Source organism: Nicotiana sylvestris, chromosome 5 (genome assembly GCF_000393655.2).
Source record: "Nicotiana sylvestris chromosome 5, ASM39365v2, whole genome shotgun sequence".
Classification (NCBI taxonomy): domain Eukaryota; kingdom Viridiplantae; phylum Streptophyta; class Magnoliopsida; order Solanales; family Solanaceae; genus Nicotiana; species Nicotiana sylvestris.
In genome coordinates this window covers 66,915,295-66,929,913 of record NC_091061.1, presented here as the reverse complement: position 1 = coordinate 66,929,913, position 14,619 = coordinate 66,915,295, and the positions used below count along the sequence as shown (strand labels likewise).

Sequence of the window (14,619 nt, the reverse complement as noted above, 5' to 3'; positions counted from 1 at the left end):
TACCCTATTGTCAGCTCACTTAAACTAATCTTTTCTGTTCTTTTCACACCCCCAAATTACCCATGTTAGCCCCTGGTTATCACTGTCTTGCCCTGCTTCAACAGCAGGAAATTTGAACTTCTGAAAGTTCAATTTCAAGCTGCCCTAGATTGAATTTTAATTGTTTGTATTGCATTTACAAACCATTTTCAAATAATGTCAAGCATCCAATTAACAACAACGGTTCGATCAATCATGTGAAGTTATATGAATCAGAATATTTGAACATTCAATCCTATGAAATTAATCGACGACATTTATCTAATCGACTATACTAATTATAACATGAAATAATCAGTCGATTAATCAAACAACACGAACAGGGCATCAAATGGCTTCAGACAACTTTGCACAAAACAAAGGAACAACATAAATGGAAAACTTGATGACACTGACCAAACCTGTTATCAAATTCAAACGACACTCAAACAAAATAGAAAAGAAGAGGAAAACTCACTGTGGAAGCTCAACAACAAACGACCCAGGCCTGAACTGGATTTGTCTATTTGAGGCTGAACAAACTTTAATCAAGGTGTTCTCGAACGAGAACACTTCGATTAGGGCCTATTAGACCCCAAACTTCCGTTTAAATCCAAACAGTCTCCACAAATTCTTGTTCTAGGGTTCGGATCTTCAAATTTAGGGTTTTGGGATTTGTGGGTAGATTCGGACCAAACCAAGCTTGGTTTGGTCACGAGGAAGGTCAAGGGGACACCTGGTATGAATTTGGGGTAGGTTGGTGTAGATCGCAGTCAGGCTCGAATCTTCAAATGAAGATTCGAGATGGTGGGGGAAGATTCGAGACCCACGGCTAGTAGATCTGTGTTCAGAGGGTGGAGGAGGTCCTAGGGTGTTAAGGTGGTGGTCACTGGCGTCCTTGCTGCCGGCTTTATGGTGAAGGTGCACAGGGGCGGCTAGGGTTTGGGATATTAGGGTTGGTTTCTGGGAGACGATGAAGCCGGGGGGTGTTTGGATAGGGGGCGGGGTAACAAGGTTGGGCTTTATATATGATTTAGGGGTTTAGATCCTGGCCGTTGGATCATGTGAGATCAAGGGCCAGGATCTATTCATTAAAGAAGGACGACGTTGTTTGAGTGTGATGGTGGGTGAGACCGGGTAGGGGGGATGGACCGGGTCATGTTAACGGTTCTGGGGGTGTGATCCTGGCCGTTGATCCATTTGAGATCAACGGCCCAGCTTAACTGGGACAGAACGGTGTCATTTGGACACCTCTAAGGAGACGGGCCATTTTGCTTATTGGGCCAGCTCATTTTGGGCCTATTTCTGTTTTAATTTCTTGGCCCAAAACCGAGTATCCTCATTTTCCTTTTTCTTTCCACTTTAATTGACAAAATTTAAACAAAACTCCTAAATAAATTAAAAATAAATTTATACACATTATTTTAACACCTATAATAATTAACATTAAATAAAATCACTCAATGGCAAAAACACACATGCATATATTTTTGATTTTCCCTTTTGGAGTAAATTTCGTGAAGCAAAAATCACGTGCTTACACCACCGACAACAATTGTTCCTTCGCTACCAGCACCAACTACATCTCCTCCACTGGTGTCAACTGAACAAGTAGGGAATGCCTCTCCTCCACGTTCGATAGACCACAATAACTTGGGGAACACTTACTCGACACCTTCCCAAGATCCTCGAGGAAGGCGAAGCACCACTCTTTCAGTTTTGAAAGAGTGCCATATTCTCTCCAAGCCGATGGAGTTTATATGAAGTCGTTAGCTTCAGCGAAGGATTGAAGAAAGATGGATTCCCTTTTCGGGGAGTGTCTGATAAAAAATAGTATGCATTGTTCGGTGTAGGTATCATTCTAACTTCCTCATATCTTCTTTTCCGTTTATATTTTGCAATAATAACCTTTATTTTGACCTTTTTAGGACAAACTCCTTGCTTCTGAGGCCTGCAAAGGTTGATCCTAGATAAACAAGAACTTGCTTCCGAGCGGGATTAGCTTTTGGCTGAAAGAAATCAGCTCATCGAACTCCTCCTGTGCTAGAGGCAAAAGTTTTGTAGGTGAACAGCTTGAAGCTTGGTTACAACAAACCGAACAAGATAAAATAGCCCATAGCCAGGAAGCTACCCAATTGCATGAAGACCTCAAAGAGACTAAGGCTAAGTGGGTCAAATTTCATGATGTTGTAATCGTCGCTGCCGAGCGTGAGTCTGACTTCGAGGAACAAGTTAATAACTTGAAGGCCAACTTATGCTCCAAGACCGGGAAGGCCACTGATACTGAGGAGAGGAGGGCCAAATGGAATACATGCTCAAGAGAGTCATGAAGCAAATTCGACTTTACTCAACTACCAATGTTGAGCGGACTCAGAGCGATGAAGACTGAAAATGAAGAACTTCAGGCCAAAATTTACCAACTCCAAGCAAAACTCCAAAACCATGACGATTCCCTTATCATCGGGAAAAACTACGCTATGTATCATATGAAAAGGAAGACTTTGGAGGAGGCCAAAGAAGGCATTGTCAATATCGATGAGTGTATTGCCCAGGCCTGAGAACTAGAGTTAACTGCTAACGAGAACCTTCCTGCTCGGCCCAATGCAACTGACTCCTCGAATACTAGTTTTGAGTATTTCGGAACCGAAGGGGAGACCGAAGAGGATAAAGGCCCCGAACTGGCAGCAGCACAACCTTCTTTCACCGGGGGAAATGAAAACCACTCTCTCCCTTCGGGTCTAGCAGCAAAGAATAATATATAATTTTTTTTCTTTATCTTTTATAATTATGCCAAACCTTTTTACTGAGCTTGGAACTTTAATAAATAAAATAACTTTTTGCTTAAGTGTTGTGCAAAAATATCCGTTTAACATTTAATTTATGAAGCTTCGAGAATATTTTTGCATCCGATAACTTTTGATTCCGGGCATAAACACTTCCAGAAACTACCCTTTACTCTGAGGGTTTCATAAGAGAGGGCCATTATATTTGCGGTGCTCTTGAAGAGGACGTCTCATGTTCATTACACAAGAATTTGAAGTTTTTGTTAACTCTCAAATGATAAAATTAACTTATCATTTGGACAAGAAATAAGATAAGAATAAAAGGACTTTGATTTATTCTCTCTATCTTTAAAAGTACATTTACATAAATATTCATTTACTTAAGTAAATAACCCTACCAATACATGTGGCTAACTTGCACAACTTATTTTTACTGGGCTGATCATGCAGTCTCCGGTCCTAATAAGATATTGATCCTAGTTCTAACAATTGTCGGTCGGCATGGCACTCTTGGTGCTGTAACATATATTAGTTCCCCCCAGCGTTCGAATGCTAAATATGAGAATTCAAACACTGAAAGTCTTGCATTCACCAAAGGCCTTTTCCTTCATTTTATACGTTATACTATTGCTTCATTGGTGGAGACAACTTGTAAACTGTTAAATAATCTGTTTGAGTTTTGGGAGGCGAGATTCACCATCGAATCAAAGATTATTTAATCATCCACAAGCTGTTTACAACATGAGCTCATGGTCATCAATCAGTGGAAGAACGTTAGGCTCTAATATTAAAAGTCTTGCATTTGCTATTGATCCTTCCTTCGTAGTATGCTTTACATTGTTGCCTCACTAAAAACTTTGCCAAAAAATTCTGATTGGGACAAAAACTGGTCAAAGAGAAAAAGAGTGCAGCACATACTTTCAGTATAGGGTTTAACTCAGGAATCTTTAACTTTTGTGGCACAAGGGCGGCGAGGTTCACGGCACCCCCGATCTAGTTTTCGCCTCCTCGAAGTAGGCCTTATAATGCATCATTGACAATATTGAGTTGGCCTGTCAAGTTGTCTATGGTATGTTGCATGGTAGTCACCCTGTCTGCCTTTTGTGCCTAATAAGCTAAATCCTTAGTCTGCTCCTGTTGGAGGCCCTCGAATTTACTGAAAATTTTGGTTGCCTCTATGGGTGTTGTTTGCCGGTCTCCTTCAGAGTCGCGACTGATGTTTGCAATCTCACTTTTGACCTGCCGCTTCTAGCTATCTAGGTCATCCAATCTTTGCACTAGGCTAGTTCTTAGATCAATCATCGTATTTATGATGGGTTGTTATATGTTAATCGTCTCTTTAAGGATCGTAATGCAGTCCCCATGATTCACCATGATCATAAATGGTGGTAATGATAATGTGTCCCTCATTCGATGTCGAGCCTAGGCTCTGATACCAACTATTACGCAACGCCTTTTAGAGATTTCTTGGAAGGGACACATAAAACTAAGAAATCAATGTCCGTGCTGTTACTATCCGCCAATTGGGGTACCTTCCTTACACTAGACGATATTGTCAGTGCCGAACAGGAAAACCAATGTCAAGAGCAACTGAGAGAATAGAAAAGAGAAAGAGAATGAAAGAAAGCTTGATTGCATTAATGAAAGCTATTACAAAAAGCAACATGGTATCGGGGGGGGGGGACACCAATACAAAGAATTCCTTTTTTGCTTGAAAGTTTGACTAATCCCCCTTAATAGTGCTTAAAAAAGACAGAATGGCCTAGGAGACACTTGTACTTATTTCGGATTATCATCTCGGTCCCTACAATCCATAAAGTTTCATCTAGACATCTCAACTTAATCAAAACAAGACTTTTAAACTCCTTCGGATTTGTGTGATGCTTACTTGCTTGATGTGGATGACAAATTAGCATCCACATCAGATTCTATGCCAAAGTAATATTATTTAACAAAATTTTAATTTCATAAATAAAAAAAGAAAAGCAAATAATTAAAATTAAAGAAAAACCCTCCTCCCTTCTTCAAATCCACCCACTCAACCCTCTTAAAAGAATAAGGCCACCTGCCATGGCTCTTCTACCATGAGTACCACCACCTCCAATATGAGTTCTTCTTTCTTATAATCTCACCTTCACTCCTCTTTTAAAGAAAGTTATGTATCTATGAAAAATCCTCTTGAAAAATACATGAGCAGATAATTAATTCTTTTGAATTTTGACTTATTCTTCTACCCCAATTTGGAAGAGTTGTGAAAAAATTTAAAAGCTTAGACCACCAAAAAAAATAGAGGAGCCTTAGAGAAGGGGAATATGACATGATGGAAGAAACACACCAAGGAGAAAATCTAATGGAAGAAACGATGAAGAAAGATGAAGAAAAAGGGGAAGGGAGGGGATCTGAAGAAGAAGGAAAATAGAAGGGGGATGGGGAGGGGGATGGGGAGGGGGGGATGAGAACGAAGGGGGTAGATATAAAGAAGAACAGAGAAGGGTGGAGGGGAACTATGCTAGTATTTCTTTATTTATTTTTTGTATTTTTTTAATAAAGAAAAATCATCAACTCACGCACCGAATGTGCATGTAAGTCACTCATTTTCTCCACTTCAGCCATATCAATGCCACATAAGCTCGATCAACTGTCAGAAGGGTTTAAAAGTCTTATGTTGATCAAGTTGAGGTATTTGGATGAAACTTTATGGAGTATAGAGACCGGGATGACAATCTGAAACTAGTACAAGTATCTCCCAGGCTATTCTGCCTAAAAAAAATTAAAGTTACAGGACTTGACATAACTAAGCTAGAGAGACATAATGGAAATACAGGAAGTAAAACTACTCTATATTTACAATAAAAAAGACTACAAGGTAGAGGCAGGTCCGTTGGCGGCAACCTTGTCTTTAACATCAGATTTTGCGCCCGTGATGCTGTTGGCATCTTTCTGCGGCTAGGCACTGGCGAGGGCTATCGATGGGGCGACATAGGACAGGCGCACTTGTCACTTGACGTGGCCAAGACCACAGGGTCGTCCATGGCACTAGGTGTTGGGAGGCTTGCCAGGACACCATGGGGCGCGTCCATGGGGTCATGGGGCATGGCTGGAAAGCCGCCCATGACATGACTCATGTAAGCGCAAAATTTTAAGAAATTAATGTATAGTTGTTCGAGCAAATGTACACGTAAGTATACACGATAGACAAGTAATAAAATAATAAGTAGAGTATCGTTCCCACGAGGACTTGTTATCAACTATTGACTAAATTAGACTATCCTGATTATCTAAATAAGAATTAAACTTAGAAGTATTTGACTCCAAACTAATTAAAGTAAAAAAAAATTAGTGAATTCTGAATAAAGGAAGAGCATATTTTTATATTGTCAATGTGATGAAAACGATCTATGTTATGGGCTATCTAACAATTCGATTATATTCTTCGCTTGAATTGATTAATTACTTTATCTTGTTTATTGGTTGACATGGTTAATATTGCTCATAGGAATTTGTTGAGTTTGTACTTGCCTATTCAAGCTAACCTATCGCCTATATGTCTATGAAATTAGAATCAACAAGAATGCGTTCATAATTTCTATATAATAACCAAGCAAAACAATTAGGTATATGTCTATTCTAACCAACAAATCTATTCCCAAAATTCCAGGTTCAAGAACTTTCTCTACTCAATCCTATGTGCAATCTTGAATTTTCATTTTCGAGTTCAATTCCAGATTCGTAGATAGTATTCAATTGGTGATCCAGCAATCAACTAATTAATCTTGAAATTGAATAAATAAATCAATACGATAAATCAAATGAAACAACAATAGTCATGAAAGAACTAAAACCCTAGAACGTGAATTTTAGCTCCACATAGACGTGGTAGCCAAACGACAAATCATCCAAAGAAACATAAAAATTATTAAGTTTGGTAGAAAAAATATAAAAACCAATGAACTCTGTCCTCCACAATGGCTCCTCCGTGTCTCTCGATAAAAAGTAATATAAAAATCGTATTTAGTGAGTATTTATAGATATAGAAAAAAATCTCGATGAAATAACCTAGTAAAATTAAAAAAAAAAGAAGAAGATGGAATAGCATCGGAACTGGACGCTGGCGCGTCACACTGCCTATCGCGATGGCCAACCTCGGCCTCGCGGTCTAAGAGGCGCCGTGAAATAGCAGCCTCGCGCTGCCTATCGCTGATGATCTCAATTTGCTTGTAAATTCAATTGTTCCTTGTCTAACTCTATTCTTGGTAGTGGTGGGATGCCAAACTCTTATTTCCAATTAACACTTCATTTGTAATGAACATCAGCTAACACTTAGTCTCATCCATGCCCACGTAATCCTTAAGACTTCCTCCTTTCTGTTTGTATTCGACTGTCTTGATGTGATTTGGGATTTGTCAATTAAATTGTATTCTTTGCATGTCATGTGTCTTTGATCGTATACCAAAATCATTAGCCAATCATTTAAAATACACTTCAAAATATCCGCTTTACTCTCTACTTCCATCTTTAAAGATAAGTATAAAATGCAATAATCAAGTTAAGTTGGGCATATTAAAAAAGGGACAAAAATGCGAGTAAGGTACTAACAAAACGTATACAAATATGTCCAACTTCTTAAACCTTTGTTCGTCCTCGAACAAACCACAACTATAATAGACGAAACAAAATCAAGCTTCTACCATTCAAAACACACTAGCTACACTTATCATCATGATTGATAGCAACAATTAAACTCTAATATATGTATTCTCTAGACATTTCCCTCTTCTTATGTCAAACTTTAAAAATATTCAAACACTTAGACAACATGCTCAAAACAACCAGCCTAAAAAACTAACTCAATGACATAATGCACTTTTGGCTTGAACAACTGCCCTAACCAAAAAATTTAATAATTTTACCTATGTATCGTGAAATCACTACTAGAAATTGGAGCTATGACAACGCTTTTTTTGGCTACGGATCAGTAACCGTTGCTATAGATGGTGTATTGCTACGGTTATTATTGGAAACTGCTGGGACACTTTTCAACCGAACCGTTGCAATAGTCTTAAAACCGTTCCGATAGAGGTAGATATGGCAACGTTTTGTATAACCGTTGCAATAAATATATCTATAGTAACGGTGGGATAAATATTGTCACAGTCATTTAATTCTCTCCTTATTTTTCACCCAAATTTTCTATTACCCGCTAAAATGAGGGGGCCCACAGTCTGATTTTTAATTTTTATTTTTTATAACTAATAAAATACCAAATAGATATAAACCCCTAATTCATTTTAGCTACAGTTTCATCGGAAATTACGAGGAGATGGCTCAATAACACCGCCGACCTCTTCTTCTCCATTCCCTCACTCGCACCAAACCATACCCTCCGCTTGATGAAAAAACCTAGCCGCCGCCGAAGAGTAGAGACGGACAGAACGCTCCTCCCATTTTGAACCCTAGGAGCCGCCATTCCTCTCTCAAGCTGAAAACTGAGTTCGAAATCTGCTGTTTATTGCTGGATACCTCGCTGAGCTCCACTCGAATTGATTCCAGCCTTTATTTGGCTTTGTTTTGTACCTTTTCTGCTCCAGTAGGTATCTTCTCTTACGTCTGTATTTTGTTCAGATCTGGTTTAATGAAAAATCATGACTACTTCACTTTATCTGTTATTGCTGTTTGGATTTGGCTGCCTTGAGTTCGAAATCTGCTGTTTATGAGTATGATGATGATCTTCCTAAGATTGATGTGAAGGTGGTTTAAATTCTCTTCGACCTCAATTCTTATGCATACCCCTTGTTCACATATCTTGCCTAGCTTTGTATTTATGTTTAAGATCTTTTCTTTCTGTAGCCTGTTTACAACAAGGATGATTTTTTCGACTCTTTGTCAAGTAATGCACTTGATAATGGCCCAAATCATGGAAGGATCAGATTCTCTAAGCAAAGGAAGATAGACGTTGAGGTATATCTGATTCTTATGCGTTACTTTCCTGACTATGGTTCTTTTTCGATGAGCTAATTTGTTTTATGGGTGCAGACGTTTGGAGATTTCTCAAGATACAGGGGTGGCCGTGGTGGTTGTGGTCCTGGACGTGGTATACGTTCTCGAGGTTCATATTATGGAAGAGGAGGATATGGAGGAAATGGAGGAAATGGGTATGGTTATGGTTATGGTGGTAGAGGCAGAGGCCGTGGTATGCCATCCTGTGCTTCGTAAAAGCGTTTGCTGTATCATCTCGAGGTTGAGCTAGAAGCAAATATCTGCCTCTTTTAGGCAGGACAGTGTTAGTACTATTCGATCCTGTAACGTTTGTGCATCTTTGTTTACGTTTTAAGGAATAAATTCAGGCTGTTAAAGTATGTTCAATTTTCATCCTTGGGCTAGAGCTCATTTATCTAGCTGCTAATTATACAAGCACAACGGCTATAGTCCTAATGTAGTCTGCTTGCTGATTGCAATGTGAAAATTAGACAGTTCCCATTTTCCTCTATTAATGTTCGTGTACAACTCTAACTTTGAAGAAGTTTAATAACTTTTAAGAGATTTGTTTGTGTCGAAATTGCAAATTCAAGTTGCTGGTAAAGTTGTTGCCATAGAAAGTTTGGTGTTACCAGAGTGCATATGGAAGAAGATGCAGGGAAGCTGCTTCATACCGATGGTGGGAGTTACTCGCAGGAAAGAACTCCTCCTTACTCATTTAAACAATCTTGTGCTCGTCATCTTCGTTTTCTATTTTCTGCCCCTTTCTTTCAGATAGCACATTCTTGCATTTATCAGATGCATCACATTGTAATGTTTAAGTTCCTTTGATGATTATATCAAATTGTGTAACTTATTTGTATATTTGCGTGAATGGAGTTAGATTATTTGATCTAATATACTTGTTACTTCTATTGATAAAGAATTCCTTATGGTTTCAAGATTCACTATGATTCTTAGACGGTTGTTGATTTATTTGGCTCTCTGTTGCAGGTTGACTTAAATAGTCCTCTATAATAAGTTCAGTGGACGACTTGATTTAGCCACACCTGCAAGTTCAGTTTCACTATTTATGAAATTCTTGTGTTAGCATTAAACTTAGTAAGGAACTTTACTTGTCATTTTAATGTGAAACATGGTCTCTGGTTGGTCCCACAGGAGACTAGATTTGCATGCCAAGTTTAGCGAAAATGACCTTTTATATTCGAATGAACATCATTTCAGTTTCATTTGGTGTAAACCACCTTCTCTGGAGAAACTTGAAACCATAGAGATGTTTAGCAAATGAATTCTCGTGTTCTCTTAATTCCTTAAAATACATATTACATGCCATTCAAGGCTTTAAGTGAATGACTACTTTATCCTATGTAATTGTTGCTAGAGTGACCGCAATTTTCCCATTATTGCAACTTTCATGTCAATAACATGGATTCTTCTGCCTTATGGATCATGTTTCTGCTTCATCTGGCGTTAATTTTTTACTGTTGCTTTTCTATGTGCTGGAAATTCTCCCCTATAAGTGTTTAGCTTAATTTGCAGATTGGTAAGTCAGCATTGTATGTGATGAACTGATATATTTCATCTTGCATCAGGTGAAAATTAAAAACTTGAACTCCTTCTCATCGGTGAGTAGGGCCATTGATTATGAAATTTCAAGACAGGTGCTTCTACATAGCCAAGGCCAGGTTGATCAAATTGTACAGGAAACTCGTCTATGGGAGGAAGGTGCTCAGGTATGCTAAATTTAGTTTTCATACTACTGCAGTATGTCAGATTAATTTACTCAAGTCTTCACTTTTTCAATTATTTATTTGTAGAAATGTCCAAAATCCATTAATAATTGGATGTTTCAGATTGCAGAATTTTTTGATGCAACAATTGCAGCGGGTGCCGATGTAAAGCTTGCTACCAATTGGATTATGGGTGATATTGCTGCATGTATGAAAAATGAAAAAGTGACTATCAATGAGATTAAACTTACCCCTCAAGAACTTTGGGAGCTCATAGCTTCCATTAAAGATGGGACTATCAGTGGAAATATTGGGAGATAATTACATTTTTCATGCTGATATGTCAACTTTTTTGTTGGTCAAAAATCATTTCTAATGCTTACTATATACATTGTTAATTAGAAGTTTAGTTCCATTGATCTTTCTCAACATATATAATATTTTGGGTGCACTAGATTGGGGGTTTGTCCAGTAACAATTTAACGACCACTTTCCTGATTTCTTCTGCGAATCACAGGCCTTTCATTTGATTCCAGTTTCCTAACTTTACCTTCTCCAAAAGAATAAAAGATTCCAGTTGCCTTTTGAGTAGCCAGGAATTGATGTGCTGTTTCTTTTCCGTGTCAATGCTTCTAATTGCGACATATTAGAAACAGGGTAGTTAAAGATGGAACATATATCAGGAATTAAGCATACACCTTTTTCGGACAGTAATGAGTGACGAGATTTGCAATTAGCTAGAGGTCACAAAACCAAATTTGTGCAAACTGGCTTCTTTTCCTTTTAAATCCTATAATGGGATTAATTTGATATGTTCTTTTTTAGTAGCTTACTTGAGATGAATTTTGAATTGCTATAGATGAATGTTCTAGGAATCTTTTGTTGTCAACATTTTGAAACTTACTATCTTGAAATGTATTAAACTTATGCACTTGGGGTAGAACATTTAGGGGTCGTTTGGTAGGGTGCATAAGAATAATGCTCAATAGGGTGTATTAGTAATGCTGGTATTAGTTATGCTTGCATTAGCTATGCTGGTATTAGTTATGGTGACATATTTCTTATCCATTGCTTGGTTTGATGTATTAAAGCATTGCACAATTTCTTAAAAAATTGCTTATTTACAAAAATGCCCTCAAAACCAGTCCATCACTCTAACTTTTTAAAAGAGACATGTTGAGAAATGTTTTTATATGAAAAAGTTTAAAAAAAATTATTTGATTTGTCTACCTATATCGATTTATAAAAAAAGAAATATGTTAAGTATTTATTTATTTAATAGAGCTATAATTTTATTTCTCACTATTTGGATTATTTTAAACTTGCATTAATATAATAACTAGCATATTTTAATCGAGCATAAATTTTGAAGGACAATTTTGTCTTTAACTAAGCTAATGCATACATTAAAACTCATTGCATTGCTAATATCATGGTTTTCTATGCATTAGTTATGCATAGGATAATACCAAATATGATGTATAAGTAATGCTTGCATAACTAATGCATAAGTTCAAAATGTCTACCAAACATGGTATTATTAATACACAAAGCTAATGCATGCATTATTTTATCTAATGCATCCTACCAAACTACCCCTTACTTTTATGGATATTATTAGTCTGTTGGACGAGTTATATTATTAATAGTTTCATTTTGTGATTTATATAAATTTTAGTGTTATTATATATATATTTACAATAGGAGCTATATTTCTGTATTAAATGAACTGTTACAATAGCCTACCATAACCGTTGCAATAGGACACAAATGGCGTCCATTAGAATGTAAACCGTTCCAATAGATCTGGTAAACCTAATCAAAAAGTGTAAGCAGTCCACACATTTATATCAAATTCTCTAATGTACTTTGAGGATTCCCACATACGAAAGAAATCACTCACTCTCGCAAAGAATACTATAGGCTTGCTCATTACGTAAATTTCTACTAACATAGGCCCCCTCAGTCTAAAATTAGTTAGAAATTTGTCAGGATTATAATATGGGCTAAGGGACGGATAACATAAATTTGGATAATAGTGGCTAACCCTCCTTAGCACTTTAAGACATCACATAGTCAATTTTAAGCGTAACTTTCTTCAACCCAACTTTAAACTTCACCAAGCAAGGCCACTCCCAAACATTTTCTCATTCTTTAAGCACTAATTTAACTTACATTTACCAGCAAGGACAAGATGTACTTATTTCGTTTGCCATATTTCTTATTTGCAAATTATTTCTCTTTTTTCTATAATTATTTTTGTACTTTGCACTCCCTGCTAGTGGTATTTTTCTTAAAATACAAGTGCCACATTTTTTCTTTTATTGGTTCCACTCAATCATTACCCAAGTTTCCTCCTTATTTTTTCTAGCGCTCATGTTTACAATTCAAGTGCTTTAAAAGGTAAAAGGATCAAAATAATTCAACTAAGAACAAAAGAGTATAGGTTTATAATATGACGAGCGCAAAACACACACTTAAATTATGCTCGCTAATCAAAGATAGTATAATATAATATCGTATCCATATGGATTGGACTTAAACAGTATTCTCGTAGTTTCTAGCTTGATTGCTATCCAGAGGATCAACAGTTGAGATTTAAATGATTAATAACTAACATTAGCTAAGAATCAAAAGCTATTGACTAGTGACTATCGATACAAGGAATAAGCAAATAAGGTTATCGGTGAGAGAAGATAGGGTTTTGACAGGATAGGTGCAAGATAGTTATTCGGGATCTAACTCTAGATATTTCACTTCTAATGTTCAAGTGAGTCTCTTGAATTCACTCAATTATTAGTTCAAATGTTCAGAAAAAACTCCTCTCTCAGTTAAGTCTTAACCTTACGAGATGAATCAATTTTAAGCACGTGAAAATATGCAAGAATGCATAGTGGATTGGCTTTAGGAAAGCCTCTTTCGATTATTCTCTTAACTAGGTTTAATCAATGATTCAACTAGCCTCTTTCGATTACTTAGAAGAATCTATGAACTCAACCAACAATATAATGCAAAGATATCACAAATTATGTCTCTCTTGATTATATGAACTAGTGAATATATATGCAATAATTAAATCTTCCAAAATGATTCAATACATAAAACTAAAGTTATAATCCACAAACAATCATCAATACACCAAATCCATCAAACCCTAAAGGGAACTACTCCATAGATATGGAAAAATTCATCACAAATATAATTAAAGTATAGGAAAACATAAATTCGATCCAAACTCGGGTCTTGAGTGAGGAAGGAATAATGAAATCCTTGTTCTTGTGTTCTTTCCCCTCTTCCTTAGCGTCCTTAGGTCGAAAGTATATCAAAAGTTCTCTCAAAAACGTGTTTCTAGTGTATTTATACCAAGTAGGAATGAACCCGGACAAAACTACCCTCTTTGAGCCGAAGCAGAAAAACCTACAAACTTTTTACACTTCATGCGTCGTACTATGCTACGCAGGGTGCTTAGCATTAGTGTAATTTGCTCGGTTGTAATCTCTCTAAACTTAGCTTGTCTGACAAAATTTTGTATTGATGCTACGCACAATGCCACGCACTATGCCTAGAATTATTGTATTTTTCGGTTAGACACAAAAACACTAAGTATATGAACTTCTCAAGCTTCTAATGAAATTTTGTACTAATGTGACACTTAATGCCACGCCTTATGCAACGCACTAGTACTTTTTTGCTCTAGCCCTTGCTCTTTCTTCCAACTTTCGTATGCAATGCCGGTCCACGAGCCCCGGACGTGATCCTGGTTTAATTTCTTGGCTTTTACTCAGACTTCAAAGCTCCAGTTATTTCATTAGCTCCAGAACATCTTCTTAACTCGGCATCATTTCCTACAAAGCATAAAACACACAATTAGTACAAAACACTACCTATTAAAGCTCAACACAAGTAAAGTGCAATGAATTAGAGTGCAATAAGCGACTAAAATACGGGATTATAGCCTACCATCAACACTCCACACTTATATCATTGCTCGTCCTCGAGCAATCAAACTACACTTCACATAGACATGACCTTTTGTTAAACAACTCTCCTAACTCATCACACCAAGAATATTTAAAACAGATTAAGTACAATACCGTAACATCCTCACCTCA

At 37.0% G+C, this 14,619-nt stretch overlaps 2 long non-coding RNA genes across 2 annotated transcripts; both read left to right on the top strand.

Annotated features, from left to right (window-relative positions):
• The first annotated feature begins 8,079 nt into the window (after positions 1 to 8,079).
• On the top strand, positions 8,080 to 9,288 carry LOC104226554 (uncharacterized). The gene is made up of 3 exons (XR_710866.2): positions 8,080 to 8,549; positions 8,649 to 8,759; positions 8,835 to 9,288. It is a non-coding gene; the product is annotated as an uncharacterized lncRNA (long non-coding RNA).
• A 1,051-nt stretch (positions 9,289 to 10,339) lies between these two features.
• LOC138891233 (uncharacterized) lies at positions 10,340 to 10,961 on the top strand. Its single transcript, XR_011407593.1, has 2 exons — positions 10,340 to 10,510; positions 10,631 to 10,961. It is a non-coding gene; the product is annotated as an uncharacterized lncRNA (long non-coding RNA).
• The last annotated feature ends 3,658 nt before the right edge of the window (positions 10,962 to 14,619 follow it).